General features: G+C 48.6%; 1 protein-coding gene across 2 annotated transcripts in view; it reads left to right on the forward strand.

The window, feature by feature from the left end:
• The window catches only part of CHST8 (carbohydrate sulfotransferase 8), a 155692-nt gene that overhangs the window by 43851 nt on the left and 97949 nt on the right, over positions 1–13892 (forward strand). Inside the window, exon 2 of one of the 2 annotated variants that reach the window (XM_034944334.4) lies at positions 4209–4285. The exons of the other annotated variant lie outside the window; for it this stretch is intronic. The gene's annotated coding sequence lies outside the window, so the exon portion shown is untranslated. The remainder of the gene's footprint in view (positions 1–4208; positions 4286–13892) is intronic. 2 annotated transcript variants of the gene reach the window in all.

The following is a 13892-nucleotide window of genomic DNA, read 5'->3' on the forward strand; positions in this document are numbered from 1 at the left end:
AGGTTTAAAAAGCAGGAGGGGCCAGGTGCAGTGGCTCACGCCTGTAATCCTAGCACTTTGGGAGGCAGAGGCAGGCGGATCACTTGAGGCCAGGAGTTCGAGACCATCCTGGCCAACATGGTGAAACTGTGTCACTATAAAAATACAAAAATTAGCAGGACATGGTGGCAGGTGCCTGTAATCCCAGCTACTTGGGAGGCTGAGGTAGGAGAATCGCTTGAACTCGGGAGGTGGAGTTTGCAGTGAGCCGAGATCCTGCCACCGCACTCCAGCCTGGGTGAGAGAGTAAGACTCCATCTCAAAAAATAAATAAATACATAAAATAAAAAGCATGAGGTAGGTCCATATGCACTGCTGGGAAAGATGTCTAAACAGTGTTGTTAAGTGAAAAAAAGCAAACCGTAGCACAATATGTACATATATACACCATTTATGGCGAAAACACACACAAAGCCACACTGTATGTCCTCTATTTACATATTTGTAAGCTCATATCTGAAAGTCTGAAAGGAATTATGCCAGTGATCGCAGTTCGGAGTGGACTGGATTGGGGCGACTTTCAAAGGAATCTTCACTTCCACTGTATTGTTTGAAGTTTTTTCCTGTGAGAATGCATTCCTGTGTACTTGTGTAATTTAAAGAGATACATGGATTTAGAACTGGGAATCTATATGGTTTACCCTGAGCTTCTGGGATTTTCTTATTTATTTATTTATTTATTTATTTATTTATTATTATACTTTAAGTTTTAGGGTACATGTGCACAATGTGCAGGTTAGTTACATATGTATACATGTGCCATGCTGATGCGCTGCACCCACTAACTCATCATCTAGCATTAGGTATATCTCCCAGTGCTATCCCTCCCCCCTCTCCCCTCCCCCCTCCCCACAACAGGCCCCAGAGTGTGATGTTCCCCTTCCTGTGTCCATGTGTTCTCATTGTTCAATTCCCACCTATGAGTGAGAACATGTGGTGTTTGGTTTTTTGGGATTTTCATTTTTATTTCTTTGAGTGATTATGTTAAGTGGCTTACCCAAAAAAGTTCACTGGACATCTCAAAAGGTTATTTGACAGATGATTTTAAAAAAATTATACTGCCATTTTTATGCATGTGCTTAAATATCTCAAATTGTTTTCTAAAATTGGTTGGGAATATATTTGCTTTTTTCCCCCCTTTATCTTGCCCCATCCCCTTCCCAGCCTCTGGTTACTGCCAATCTTGTCTCTGTCTTCATGAGATCCAATTTTCTGGTTCCCACGTATGAGTGAGAACATAACGATATTTATCTTTCTATGCTTGGCTTATTTCACTGGACATAATGGTCTCCAGTTCCATCCATGTTGCTGCAAATAACAAGATTTCATTCTTTTTAATGGCTAAATACTATTCCATTGTGTGTATGTACCGTATTTTCTTTATCCATTTATCCACTGATGGGCACTTAGGTTGATTTCACATCTTGACTATTGTGACTAGTGCCGCAATAAACGTGGGAGTGTAGATATCTTTGTAATACGCTGGTTTCCTTTCTTTTGGATATATACCCAGGAGTGGATCATATGGTAGTTCTATTTTTAGTTTTTTTGTGGAATCTCCATACTGTTCTTCATAGTGGCTGTACTAATTTACATCCCCACCAACAGTGTACAAGAGTTCCCCTTTCTCCATATCCTTACTAGCATCTGTTATGCCAGACAGACTATTTATAAGTGAATTATATTTGTAGTTTAGGCCAGAGGTCAGCAGACTTTTTCGTAAACGACCATGGAGTAAATATTCTAGGCTTCATGGACAAAAAGGTCACTGTGGAAATCACTCAATTGCCATCATAATGTGAAGGCACCCACAGATGATACAGAACTGGCGTGGCTGTGTTCCAGTAAAACTTTATTTCCAGGAACAGGTGGCTGGAGGGTGTGGTCCACGGGCCACAGTTTGCCGAACACTGGTTTAATGGATTGCAAGACACAGATGGGTATGGAAATGGAGGAAGATGGCAAATGGAAATGTGTTGGACATTTAATCAGAACTAGCATGTCGAAAGGATTGTTTGAGTATCTTCAAAACTGAAAAAAAAAAAAAAAGCTTTTCTCAAGTGCAAACCTGTAGCCTCTTCCTGCTGGACCAGGGTGAGGCTGGGGCCGCAGAACCCAGGAGCAGTGTCCCCCAAGGAACACTTCCTCTGTGACTCCTGATGGGTGGAGGGTGGAGGGGATGGGCAGGCCTTCCTCAAGCCTGAGTTTGCACATGGTTCACACTCAGTGGGCATCCGGGAAAGTGATCAGGGCCCCAGTGGCCCACCCAGCTCTGGGCAGGCAGCAGACAAGGTCAGACTGGGGTGGACAAATGACAAAATGACATCCTCAGGTTTGGGAGGAGCAAGTGGTGTCCCTGCAGCTGGAGGCCGAAAGGCAGGCCTCTGGCTCCGGGACGGGGTGTCGGAAACGGCTGTGCCCCACACAGCTTTCTCGTGGATCATGTCTGTGCAGGTGCCTTGGGGCCTGAGAAAGAAGCAACGTTGGCTGCACAACAGGAAAGGCCCATTAGTGCCTGTCGATGTAGGCCACGCTAATTAGTCACGTGGCTGGAGATGGAGCAGTCTTATCTGGAACTGAGCCCTTCATGCCCCACAGGACTGTGAAAGTCAGGGGGTACACGTAGGGAAGATGGGCTTTCTTCTCCCCTCCATGCCCGTGGAAGCCCTCCAGGCTGAGTGTGAGCGTGTGTGTGTGTGTGTGGACCCTGCAAATAGATGTGGCAGAGAAACAGTCACTAGCAGACAAGGACTCCGCTGTCTCCTCCTCCCAGCCTCACGGGGAGAAATCTGTCTGCCTCGCGTTTCTAGAGTCACAGTGATGACAAAAAGGAGGCAGAGCTCACGGATCCAGGAAGAGGGGATGGGGTTACGCGGAGACCAGCAGAGTTACACTGCAGAGAAGAGAAGGAACCGGAAGGTGGGAGGGTCTGGGGCAGGTGGCCGATGGAGCCCAGAGGCTGGGCATCAGGGAAGAGGGTGCCGGGAGAGGTGGGAGAGTGGGAGGAGAGGGGTATTGATGGCATGACCAGTGGAATTCCTCTTGTTAGTAAGATTTGAAGATAGACTTAATTAGAGAGTAGTTGTTAAGTGGTATTTTTCTTTTTCTTTCTTTCTTTCTTTTTTGAGATGGAGTCTTGCTCTGTCACCCAGGCTGGAGTGCAGTGGTGTGATCTTGGCTCACTGCAACATCTGCCTCCTGGGTTCAAGCAATTCCCCTGTCTCAGCCTCCCGCGTAGCTGGGACTACAGGTGCACATCACCATGCCTGGCTAATTTTAGTATTTTTAGTAGAGACCGGTTTCATTATGTTGCCCAGGCTGGTCTTGAACTCCTGGCCTCGTGATCTGCCTGCCTCGGCCTCCCATAGTGCTAGGATTACAGTTAGGTGGTATTTTTCTGAAAGGGACCCCAGAGATGCCAAAGCCAGCCTGGGGGCCAGCCCCTGTGTGATCACAGGCGTGTGTATGCATTAAGTGCCCATGAGAAGGCACCTAGGTTTGCACATAGTGAGGCTGCAGCCAGCATCACCCCATCTTGAAGAATGGGGTTTGCAGATGGAGGGTGAAGGGCACATTCATCCCCTTTGCCTGTGTGCTGGCCAACAGTGGTCAGCCACAAGTGGATGTTGCCCAGAGACCCTTTCCTTGGGTCTAGGTTTCGCTGTGGGAAGGGAAGTGGGAGAAATAACGTAGGAGAAAGCCTTCCTGCAGCCCCAAATGGAATTTCCTCCCCTGCTTGAAGTCAGATCCAATTCACACCCTCGCGCAGCCCGACGGCTGGCGCTGGCTCTGTTTGGTAACATCGCAGCAAACGGCCACCTTGTCTCTATTTTGGTTCTTGCTTTGCCACTTCTCTCTGCACCTTTCAAGAAGTGTTCCTTCCTTCTGGAAGGCTGGGGTGGCAGGCTCCCCCAGCTCCTTCCCATTCTGGTAAATTAAGGAACAAACGGTGCCAAATTGTTCTTGTCTGTTTTGCGAGATGATTCGTAACCAGCTTGTTTTCTTTTCCTCAATTGAGCGAATGCATTAAAACTAAAATTAAATCATTACCCGCAGCACAGACGACACTCCCCCTCATAATTACATCCTCTTAATGGGCATTTGAGAGCCCAGCTCATTTTAATGCTTGCTGGAAAACGTCTCAGACACATTTATTTATTTTTTTTTAGGTTTAAAGGTCAACAAGAATATCTTACCTTAATTTGACAAGTACGCAAGAAATAATGCAAGACTCATTTGTGTTCAGGTAATGCACAAAGAAATCTATAAATCAAGCTGAGGGAATATTAGATGATGCCATATCGGAACCATCTGCCTTCATTCTCAGAAGAATCGATACCACAAAGAAAGCGCCGAAGACGTAGATTTATGCCCTTGTGTCGGGGGAAAAATATCGGCTGTTTTTAGAGTCACTTCATATCCTAAAACAACAGGGCCTGAGGAAAAGAATGAGAGTGGGCCTAACCCCGAATGAATGCGTCAGACAGCACATCTGACACTCGGTTTTCGACTGTCTCTGCTGGAGAAAGAATGGTCCTAAGGTCCTTTCATCCCCATGACTCTGCCCCGTCTGCTATTGTATTTATTTGAGAGGCTGCCAGGAATGTTGAGATGGCGTGGAAGGGAATTAACTAAATTGCATCTGTGTGATTGTTGCCAGGGGGTGGAGGCTTGTAGAGCTCGGGGACCCTGGGTTTTCCATGCCGTGCACACTGCCTAACACTCTGCCCTCCTTGGGAGAGCCTTCGCTGGCCTTCATCATGGAGCTGGGGGAACATACAACCTCCACCATATTGGATGTTGGGCTTGTCCAAAGATGTGTCAAATGGGAAGAGCTGTCTGGGCTTTGTGAGGGGGGAAAGATAGCCTCCGAGCAATTAGGGTTTGGAAAAATAGGGTAATCATCTTACCACCTACCCCAGAAGTGGTCATGAAGAGCAGCAGCTCTCCAGGGAGGTGGAAGGGAGGAAGAACAGATCAGGTGACCCTCTGGCAAGTGTATGAGAATCTCCAAGGAGGGAAGGGAAGAGTTGTAAGACTTGAATATTGAATAATTGGAGAGGCTTTTTTTGTGGGGGGCTTCAAAATATAAAGTTATATTTTTATAATCAAATGATAGAAATAAAGGCTTTTCATCTTTTCCTGGGGGTAGAGCGCTGCAGAATTTTGAATAAAAGAGATTTGGAGATTCTGAGATTTTGCTTCGTGACACTCGTATTAGGATATATGGACTCTCGTTCGTGTGTGTCGCCATTTATACTGTGGTTCCCATCACGGGTCAAAAACAAGCATTTTCTGTTTGAACGTGAGGATATGCTTAGAGGAAGAAAGTTTGATTTTTGTATTTATAACAGAGTAGCACAAAAATGGGTCCGTGAGCCTCGGGAAACGTATTTGTGTTGCATCCTTAGTTTTATCCTTTCCAGGAGTTGAAGTTGCTTCTAATGTTATGAGAGGGAAATCAAAGGGCCCCCGCTAAGCAGAATCGTTCCCATCAGCCACAGGCACCAGTGCACTGTGCTCATGACCTTTTGTGCTAAACAAACCCACAGACACACATACGCATTCCTGCTTCTTGGAGCCCAGGTGTGGATGGATGCCTGACCTGCCCCATCACCCTTTGGCTACTGGCCACAGAGTTCACATTGTCACAGAGTTCACATTGCCATCTACAAACCAAACATGAACATTAGGACTCTCGTTTTTGTTTTCTTTGTCCCTTTTGGGTGTAGCTGAAAATGATACTTGCAGCTCATATCAAAGATGGATTTATGTCTATTGCAAAGATGGCGACGTGCACCTTCCTGGAGGTGCTGGCAAATTCCAGGCAGTGAAGCCAAACCACTCTCGTGCCTTAAATAATGTTGGATCAAGATCATGTGAAATTTATTCTAAAACCTGTGGTTTTTATTTCTTCCTGCAAAGCTCCATTCTCTGCTTCACATGAGAGAAATTAGCAATGAAGCACCTCGTCAGGATCCAAAACGCCTGCCACCCATCTGTGCAAAACCCTGGCAGTCCTGGAGGAGACAAATCCTCACCTTCCTGGAAAACTTCCATGAAACCTGCAGTGAGGGCAACCAGACCTTAACTTGGCAAAGAAACTGTGAAGGCAGCCTGGAGTGCCAAACTATTAACTTAGTGAGGGTGGCAGGCTTCAAGTTCTGCAGAAGCCCAAATCTATTATTTAACTATTAGTTGTGATGAATGGATGATGAAGGGAACCAACGTAGATATGCATGAGGCATGGCCGAAGATGATATCATTGAGGAAATGCTGTTTTCTTAAGCTTTGGTGACTAACTATAGAATTGATTATGTCTTTGAACTGGAGTCAAATTTCTTCTAAGTGAGCCGAATTGGAAAATAATATTAAACTTCCATTAAGGGTGTTCCAGAAATGCCGAATTCAAGACAAGGATTGTGTGCGTTTCTGTGTGTGTGAATACAAGGGGAAACCTTACAGATATTTGCAGAATATACTCCATCATTTCCTGCCAAGCATCAGCTTCTAGTATTTCGCCAAGTTTTTTAGAAGACTTCAACCTTGTTAGCAAAGTAATTAAGCAGAAAGAAAGAAAAGAAAAAAACAAAACCCACAAAAATGAAAACAAAACCCCAATGCATTGAATGCCTTGCTGTTTTTCTGATTCTGTGAAGTTGAATATCAGTGAATTCAAATTGCACACTGGGTTCTTCTGATATGAACTGAAATTGTCAAAGATGTTGGGTGAGTCTATGGGCTGAAGTTTACCGTATTTTTAATCATCTGAGAAAAGACCAACTGCACCAAACTTTCAAAACTGATCATTCTGAATAGTGCTTGGCATACTCAGCAGACATGATTGAAATAGTTTTGCAGACACAGCGTAAACATAAAATACCAACCCCATCACCTGTCCTGACACACACCAGCAGTGGTAGCCCAGGGCCAGCGCTGGCTGCAGAGGCATGGTGCCAAGATCGGCTGCTCATTTTCCCTTCTTGATGAGTGCTTATGGGCCAGTTTCTGGAAGCCCTTTCCAGGAGCGTCACATTTTTCTGTGGGTCTGCCTGCAGCCCGAGCTCCTGAGACATTTCCTAGAGACCTCCATTAGAAGCTTCCACTGCTCCCCTTACTGGCAGGCGTTCAGCCTTTGCCAACTGCAGGTTGATGGAATTGTCGGAGAGAGAGCATGTCAGGGGGCTCTGTTCATCTCCCCCAAAGTAGTCACTGACATGAACAACACTCCCTGTATGCCAGGCACTGCTCCCTTATTGCCCATTTTGTCCTCGTAATAACCTTGCAAGGTAGCCACAAGAGATTATTACTCCCATTTTGCAGATGAGGAAACTGAGGCATGAAGAGGTTAAGTAGCCTATGTAGCTGGTAAGTGGCGGAGCCAGAGTCTGGACCCAGGCATCCTGGCAGTTCCAGCCTCCTTCTCCCAGTCATCACTATATGTTCTATTGTTCCGTTTCTATTTCACTCACATATAACGAGCAGCTAAGTTTCCTGAGTTTTTGGATATGACAACAAGCAGCGGGGGCCCAGCTTACTGAGAAGAGTGAATTACAGTTTTTTCAAGATCCAGAATATCCACATCAGAAAAACTCATGGCCGGCAAGTGTGATATCAACACATGTTGATATCACAGCATCAAAGTAAAAACTATGTAATTTTCAACATCCAAATAAAGCCTTCTTTGAAAAGCACCAATTTTCACATGAGAATGGTGGACAGATTTCCACATCCTGGCCCGAGATTTCTCACCGATCCTGTTGCTGTTGTCTCTTCCCAGGCCACCCTGTTTCTGCCTGGCCTCTTCCTCCAAGGCCAAGAGGGGTCCTGCCAAAGTCCAGGTCAGAGAGTGTCCTCCCTCTGCTCCTGTCTCATTCAGAGTCAAAGCCAAAATCACTGGAGTGGCCCACATCACTGTCCCCCATTGCTTCTCTGGCCATATCTTCTTTCGTGCTTCTTTATGTCTCTCCAGACACACTGGGTGTCAAGAGTGCTGTCACCCCAGGGCCCTTGCACAGCCGATTCCCTCTATAACCCTTGGTTCACATGTTGCCTTCTCAGTCAGAACTCCTCCCACATACTCACCTTTGGCCTCAAGCTCTCCCAGTCCTCCTCCCCCTACTGTGTTTTTCTTCTGTCCTTAGTATTTCTCACCCTCTAAGGTTATATATAATCTGCCTCTCTCCTGGTTGGAGTGGAATTCTATGAGGGCAGGATCTTTGTTTTGTTCATGAATGGATCCCAGTTGCCTAGAATAGTGCCAGGCATGTAGTAGGTGCTCATTAAATATTTACCACATGTGTGATTTACCTCCAGAGGGGAGGAGGGTTGCAAAGGGAACCCCAAGTATTGGTAATTGTTTTATTCTTTAAGCTTGGGTGATGAATGTGCTGGTTCTTCTTTATGTTATTTACCTGTATGTATGTGTATGTATGTATATATATGTGTGTGCATATATATACACATAAATATATTCTGCATATCTGAAATGTTTCATATTAAATTTTAAAAAATCAAACAGGGTCAAAAAGTAAAAGAGGTGTATGGTTTATATAAGTGGTGGAATCCTCTTCTCCATTGAAAGTATTTCTTTTCTTTTTGTGTGTGTGTGTGGTGGGGTATAGAGTCTCACTCTGTTGCCCAGGCTGGAGTGCAGTAGTGCAATCTCAGCTCACAGCAACCTCTGCCTTCCAAGTTCAAGCAATCCTCCTGCCTCAGCCTCCCCAGGAGCTAGGATTACAGGCGCACACCACCACACTCAGCTGATTTTTGTATTTTTTGTAGAGATGGGGTCTCACCATGTTGGCCAGGCTGGTCTCAAACTCCTGACCTCAAAGTGATCCAACTGCCTCGGCCTCCCAAAGTGCTGGGATTACAGGTGTGAGCCCCCGTGCCTGGCCCCCATCAAAAGTATTTTTTCATCTTTGTGTACCATCTCATGTCAGCGACGGAAAGTGCAAGTTCTTAGGCAGATGTGTTTGCGATGGGGGAAGATGCGGAGAAACAGGAAGAGAAGCTGGGCAGGAACTCTGACTGGCCGGGCAGTCGGGGCCTACACAACCAGAGGAGCTGACTGTCAAAGCAAGAGTGTTGGGGAATGATGAGAAATGAGGTGGAGAGTTAGCCAGGATGAGACGGCCCTGGGCCAGCTTCCGAGAGCAGGACGCTTGGCGTGGATGTCTGACCACCCTTGGCAGGGGAGCCTGCATCTCTCTGACAGAGGAGAGGAAGAAAGAGAAATGACATTTTCTGAGCCACCAAGAAAGAAGAGGCCTGAATGGGGAAGGGCTGAGTTCAGGGACCTGGATGAAGACATCACGTGGGGTGACGCTGTGGTTGAGGATGGACCCAGGCAGGACGCGCCCAGGTCCACCACTCCCTGTGACCCCATGAGATTCCCCAAGTCCTCAGAAGGGGAGACACTTCCTGGGTTTGCAATCACCTCCAGTTTATGTATATAACCAGAAGGAGTAGGAGTCCAGGCCATGTGGAAGCTCTGACCCAGCCCAGGGCTGTGTGGTCCGTGGGCGAGGTGAGCTGACCAATGTCCGGGTGTCGTGGCTGGGAGGACACAGCTGGTACCTGTGACCACCAAGCAGCTTCCTAGACATCGATCAGTGCCTCTGGTGAGCATGACTCCTTCTGAGGAGTCCCATTGATCAGGCCAGATGGAAAACTAGTAGCTGTGATTGGGACGAGTGAATATTCATTTGGAAATGTCAATGAGTAACTGGAGATGATGCCTGCAGTGACTTGCCTGGCAGGATCAATTCCAGACATGAGGTGAACCAGACGTTGGCGAGGACCTAAGGTGGGAGCCAGGGACCCTGGGTGGGGCAGGGGGAGTGGTGGAGGCCAGAGAATGTGTAGGACAGTGAGGTCAGACACATTTCCCTGCCTCCCCACCCCCAGTTCTGAGGCTCTCTTGTCTGTCTGGGGCTTTTGTCTTCAAGTGTGGCACTCCCTGCACAGTGGCCACCAGGCCTGAGGACGTCTGTGTGTGTGTGGAAGGGGTTGAAGGGCCCCAGGACGTGCACTTGCTGGAAGAATGCATGGGTCTGCTGAACCTGCCTTCCTCCTGGGCATGCTGGGAGGAGGGGCTGCAAGAAGGTCAAGCTGGAGGGGTCTCTAGGCTCTAGCTGAGACCCTTCTCCCACTTTTTTTTTATTTTTTATTTTGAGACAGTCTCCCTCTGCCGCCCAGGCTGAAGTGCAGTGGCATGATCTCGGCTCACTGCTACCTCCACCTCCTGGGTTCCAGCGATTCTCCTGCCTCAGCTTCCCGGGTAGATGGGAATACAGGCTCGCGCCATCACGTCTGGCTAATTTTTGTATTTTTAGTAGATACGGGGTTTCGCCATGTTGGCCAGGCTGGTCCTGGACTCCTGACCTCACGTGATCTGCCCATCTCGGCCTCCCAAAGTGCTGGGATTACATGCATAAGCCACCGCACCCAGCCTTTTCTCCTCACTTCTGTCAGTAGGTCCCGGTTGTGCACAAGTCAGGGCTGGGGCCAGGGGAGGCTAGGAGATTTTGGTTAGGGTCTCCTTGCACTAGGATGGAGGAATGGAGGGATTCAGCCACTTCACCCCAGGAGCTCTGGCCCTGGCTAGAGGCCTCCTGGACAGAGGAGGGAAGTCATCGCTGCTGGCCTGTGAAGGGGCCCTGTCAGCTTATTGCCAGGTGCACTGTCACCTAGGTGTGGCCTGCTACTTCCCCCAGTCCCAATTAACCATCTGCAGGAGCTGCCATCGGCATGGGGGAGGGGCTGGGTCCCACTCGTCTCTACAGACTGCTCAGCTAATGAGGGGGTCTGTGAAATTTTTAATTACGGCTCCCATGCCTGGCTTAATTATTTGCATATGGCTTTTACAAGTGGGAAGAGGACGATTGCATGCAGCGCAGCACTTCTCCTCAGCCCCACGTTTGACTTTAATTAAAGGCAGAACCTGAGGTCTTTCCATCACTAATGATCGTGGAAAATTAGCTTCCAATTCCCAGGGGTCTCCAGAGTGATGCACCCTGAGGCGGAGAGCGGGTGGAGAGGGGATGGAGCAGGGAGAGGAGCGGGAGGCACAGATGGCAGATGGTCCTGCTGGGCCGCCACTCTGGAGTCCCCCCAACCACAGGCCACCCTCCCACCACCTTCCCTCCAGGCTGCGTAGACAAGGGAGCCTCACTTTCCTCTGCCAGGAAGCAGACCTGACCTTGGGCAGCAACTAGGAGGAAGACCTGCTGAGCTGGGGTGAAGGTTGCCAGGGTCATTCTCCTGTTGGCCAGGAGCTGGGTGTGTACCGGCTGTAGCTGGACTGCTCCCAGCTGGTGGCCACAGGCAGAGGAGTGGGAGTTTCTGAAATGAGTATACGTGTGTGCACACATGTCTACAGCATGTGCTCACCCAGGCACACAGATACACAGGATGGAGCCGTAGAGACACACCTGCATGCTCACACATGTGTGTGTACATATGTCCACTCAGGAGCAAAGGAGTGAATGTGTAGTGCGCCCTGTGGCCATCCCTGTGTCCCCATCCCTCTTGTCTCCTACTCACTGAGCTGGGAGGAGCTGACCCCAGGGCAGTTTCATCCCGCTGTTTCCAGTAGCCAGGCCTGCACCACCCCCAGCACAGAGCATCCCCTCAGCCCCAGGCACACTGGGTCAAGAAGTTCTATTGGCTCAGGATCCAGGGGCTTGTTCCCTTGTTGCGGATGGGGCTCCCTCCCTTCTACTGGACATAATGAGGATGCCTGTAGCTTGGACTATGTCTGTAGCCATTGAACCATGAAGGGAGCTCTCAGGATGAAACCTGCCCCAAGGACAGGAGTAGAGCCACTAGCAGAGCCTGGGTCCCCAGTGACACTGTAGAGCCTCGATTTCCCTGATGAGCTGGGTTTTCTGTTTCTCGCTTCCAAAAACATCCTGGTCTAGGCAGAGTTTGTGTCCAATGTGTGGTCTCACACTGCACGTGGTTGATGGCAACCACTAAACCACGCAAGAGCTGGTTTCCTGGCAACACCCCAGCCTCCTGCCTGCCCCACTGAGGAGGCTGCCCTGTAGGTCAGGGCTGAACCTTCCTGGCACAGGGGCTGAAGTCATCAGCCAGGGCCGCCGTAACAAAGTCCACAGACTGGGGGGCTTGAACAACCATGTTTAAGTGCCATCTGGTCACAGAGCTGTAGGAACCAGCTTCTGACCAGTGAGGCTGTAGCAGCCTCTCTTCCCAGAGGATTTTTCTCCCTCAGCTGATTTTGCACAAAAGTCCTTGAACCGGGAAGCATTGTTCTCATCCAGGGGTCACGTGCCTTTCCCTAATCCAGGCTCCTGGGTTGGGGGAGCTCCAGAGTGGCAGCCCAGCAGGACCATCTGCCTTTCCCCAATCCAGGCTCCTCCTTAAGCCTCATGTCCATGCTGGATTTGGCCTGAGGTCCACCCATTGCCTCCTCTTTCATCGTAGGAGGCTGAGGCAGGAGGATCACTTGAGTCCTCTTTCATCATAGAGGGGGCAATGGGTGGTGGACCTCAGGCCAAATCCAGCATGGACATAAGGCTCAAGTAAGTTTTTTTAAATGTGCATTGCTCGCCAATTTCAGAATCAGGAAATTTCAAGTTAAAAATCCAGTTTCCAAATTGGAAGGTCTAAAGGTCTGCATTGCTACAAGGGTCATCAGATGTGTCATTTAAAAAGTAATTTTGGGTCCAGTGCAGTGGCTTATGTCTGTAATCCCAGCACTTTGAGAAGCTGAGGCAGGCGGATCGCTTGAGGCCAGCAGTTTCAGACCAGCCTGGCCAACACAGTGAAACCCCATCTCTAATAAAAATACAAAAATTAGCCAGCCGTGGTGGCACACGCCTGTAGTCCCAGCTACTCAGGAGGCTGAGGCAGGAGAATCACTTGAACCCGGGAGGCAGAGGTTGCAGTGAGCCAAGGTCGTGCCACTGCACTCCAGCCTGGGCAACAGAGAGAGACTCCATCTCAATATAATAATAATAATAATTTTTGCCCTGGTGTGATGGCTTACGCCTGTCATTCCAGCACTTTAGGAGGCTGAGGTGGAAGGATTGCATGAGGCCAGGAGTTTAAGACCAGCCTGAGCAACATAGTGAGACCCCATCTCTATAAAAATTTTTGAAAATTAGCTGGGTGTTATAGCATGTACCTGTGGTCCCAGCTACTCAGGAGGCTGAGGCAGGAGGACCACTTGAGCCCAGGAGTTTGAGGCTGCAGCGAGCCATGATCATACCACTGCACTCCAGCCCAGGTGACAGAGCGAGACCCAGACTCTTAAAAAAAGAAAAAAAAAAAAGAAATCCAGGTTTCCAAATAGGAAGATCTGAAGGTCTTGATCTGCTACCAAGGGTCATTGGATGTGTCATTTGAAACATAATTTTTATTATGAAAGTGTCATGTGGTTATTATAGGAAATGAGCTGCTTCAAACAGCTGCTCACTAAAGACCAATGACTGACATTTTGAGTCCCACTATAAAAACGCCTGTCTTCATTCCTCTTTAGAGCAATCACATAAGAAGTCAGGGCTCCAGCAACCCCTTGTGTGATCAGCCGGCAGGGGGGGCACTGGGGCATGAGTGTGGGGTCTGTGTGGATGCTCTTTTGCTTTAAGATGCTCCCAGTTAGCCAAGTGCTGCCCACATCCCTGCCCCACCTGCCCCCGCCTGGCAGACAGATGCCATGGAGCCCCATGTACAGGGATCATAATGGTTTACACCTCTTCTGCCTGTGTCCTTGAGGCTGAGCGATGAGGGCATGTGAAACCCAGGATGGTAGAAAAGAGGCTGCAGGCTTAGGGAAAGAAACCAGAGAAACCAGACTCCCTTGGATGTTGTTCAAGATAAGC

This window comes from Pan paniscus, chromosome 20 (assembly GCF_029289425.2).
Source record: "Pan paniscus chromosome 20, NHGRI_mPanPan1-v2.0_pri, whole genome shotgun sequence".
Taxonomy (NCBI): domain Eukaryota; kingdom Metazoa; phylum Chordata; class Mammalia; order Primates; family Hominidae; genus Pan; species Pan paniscus.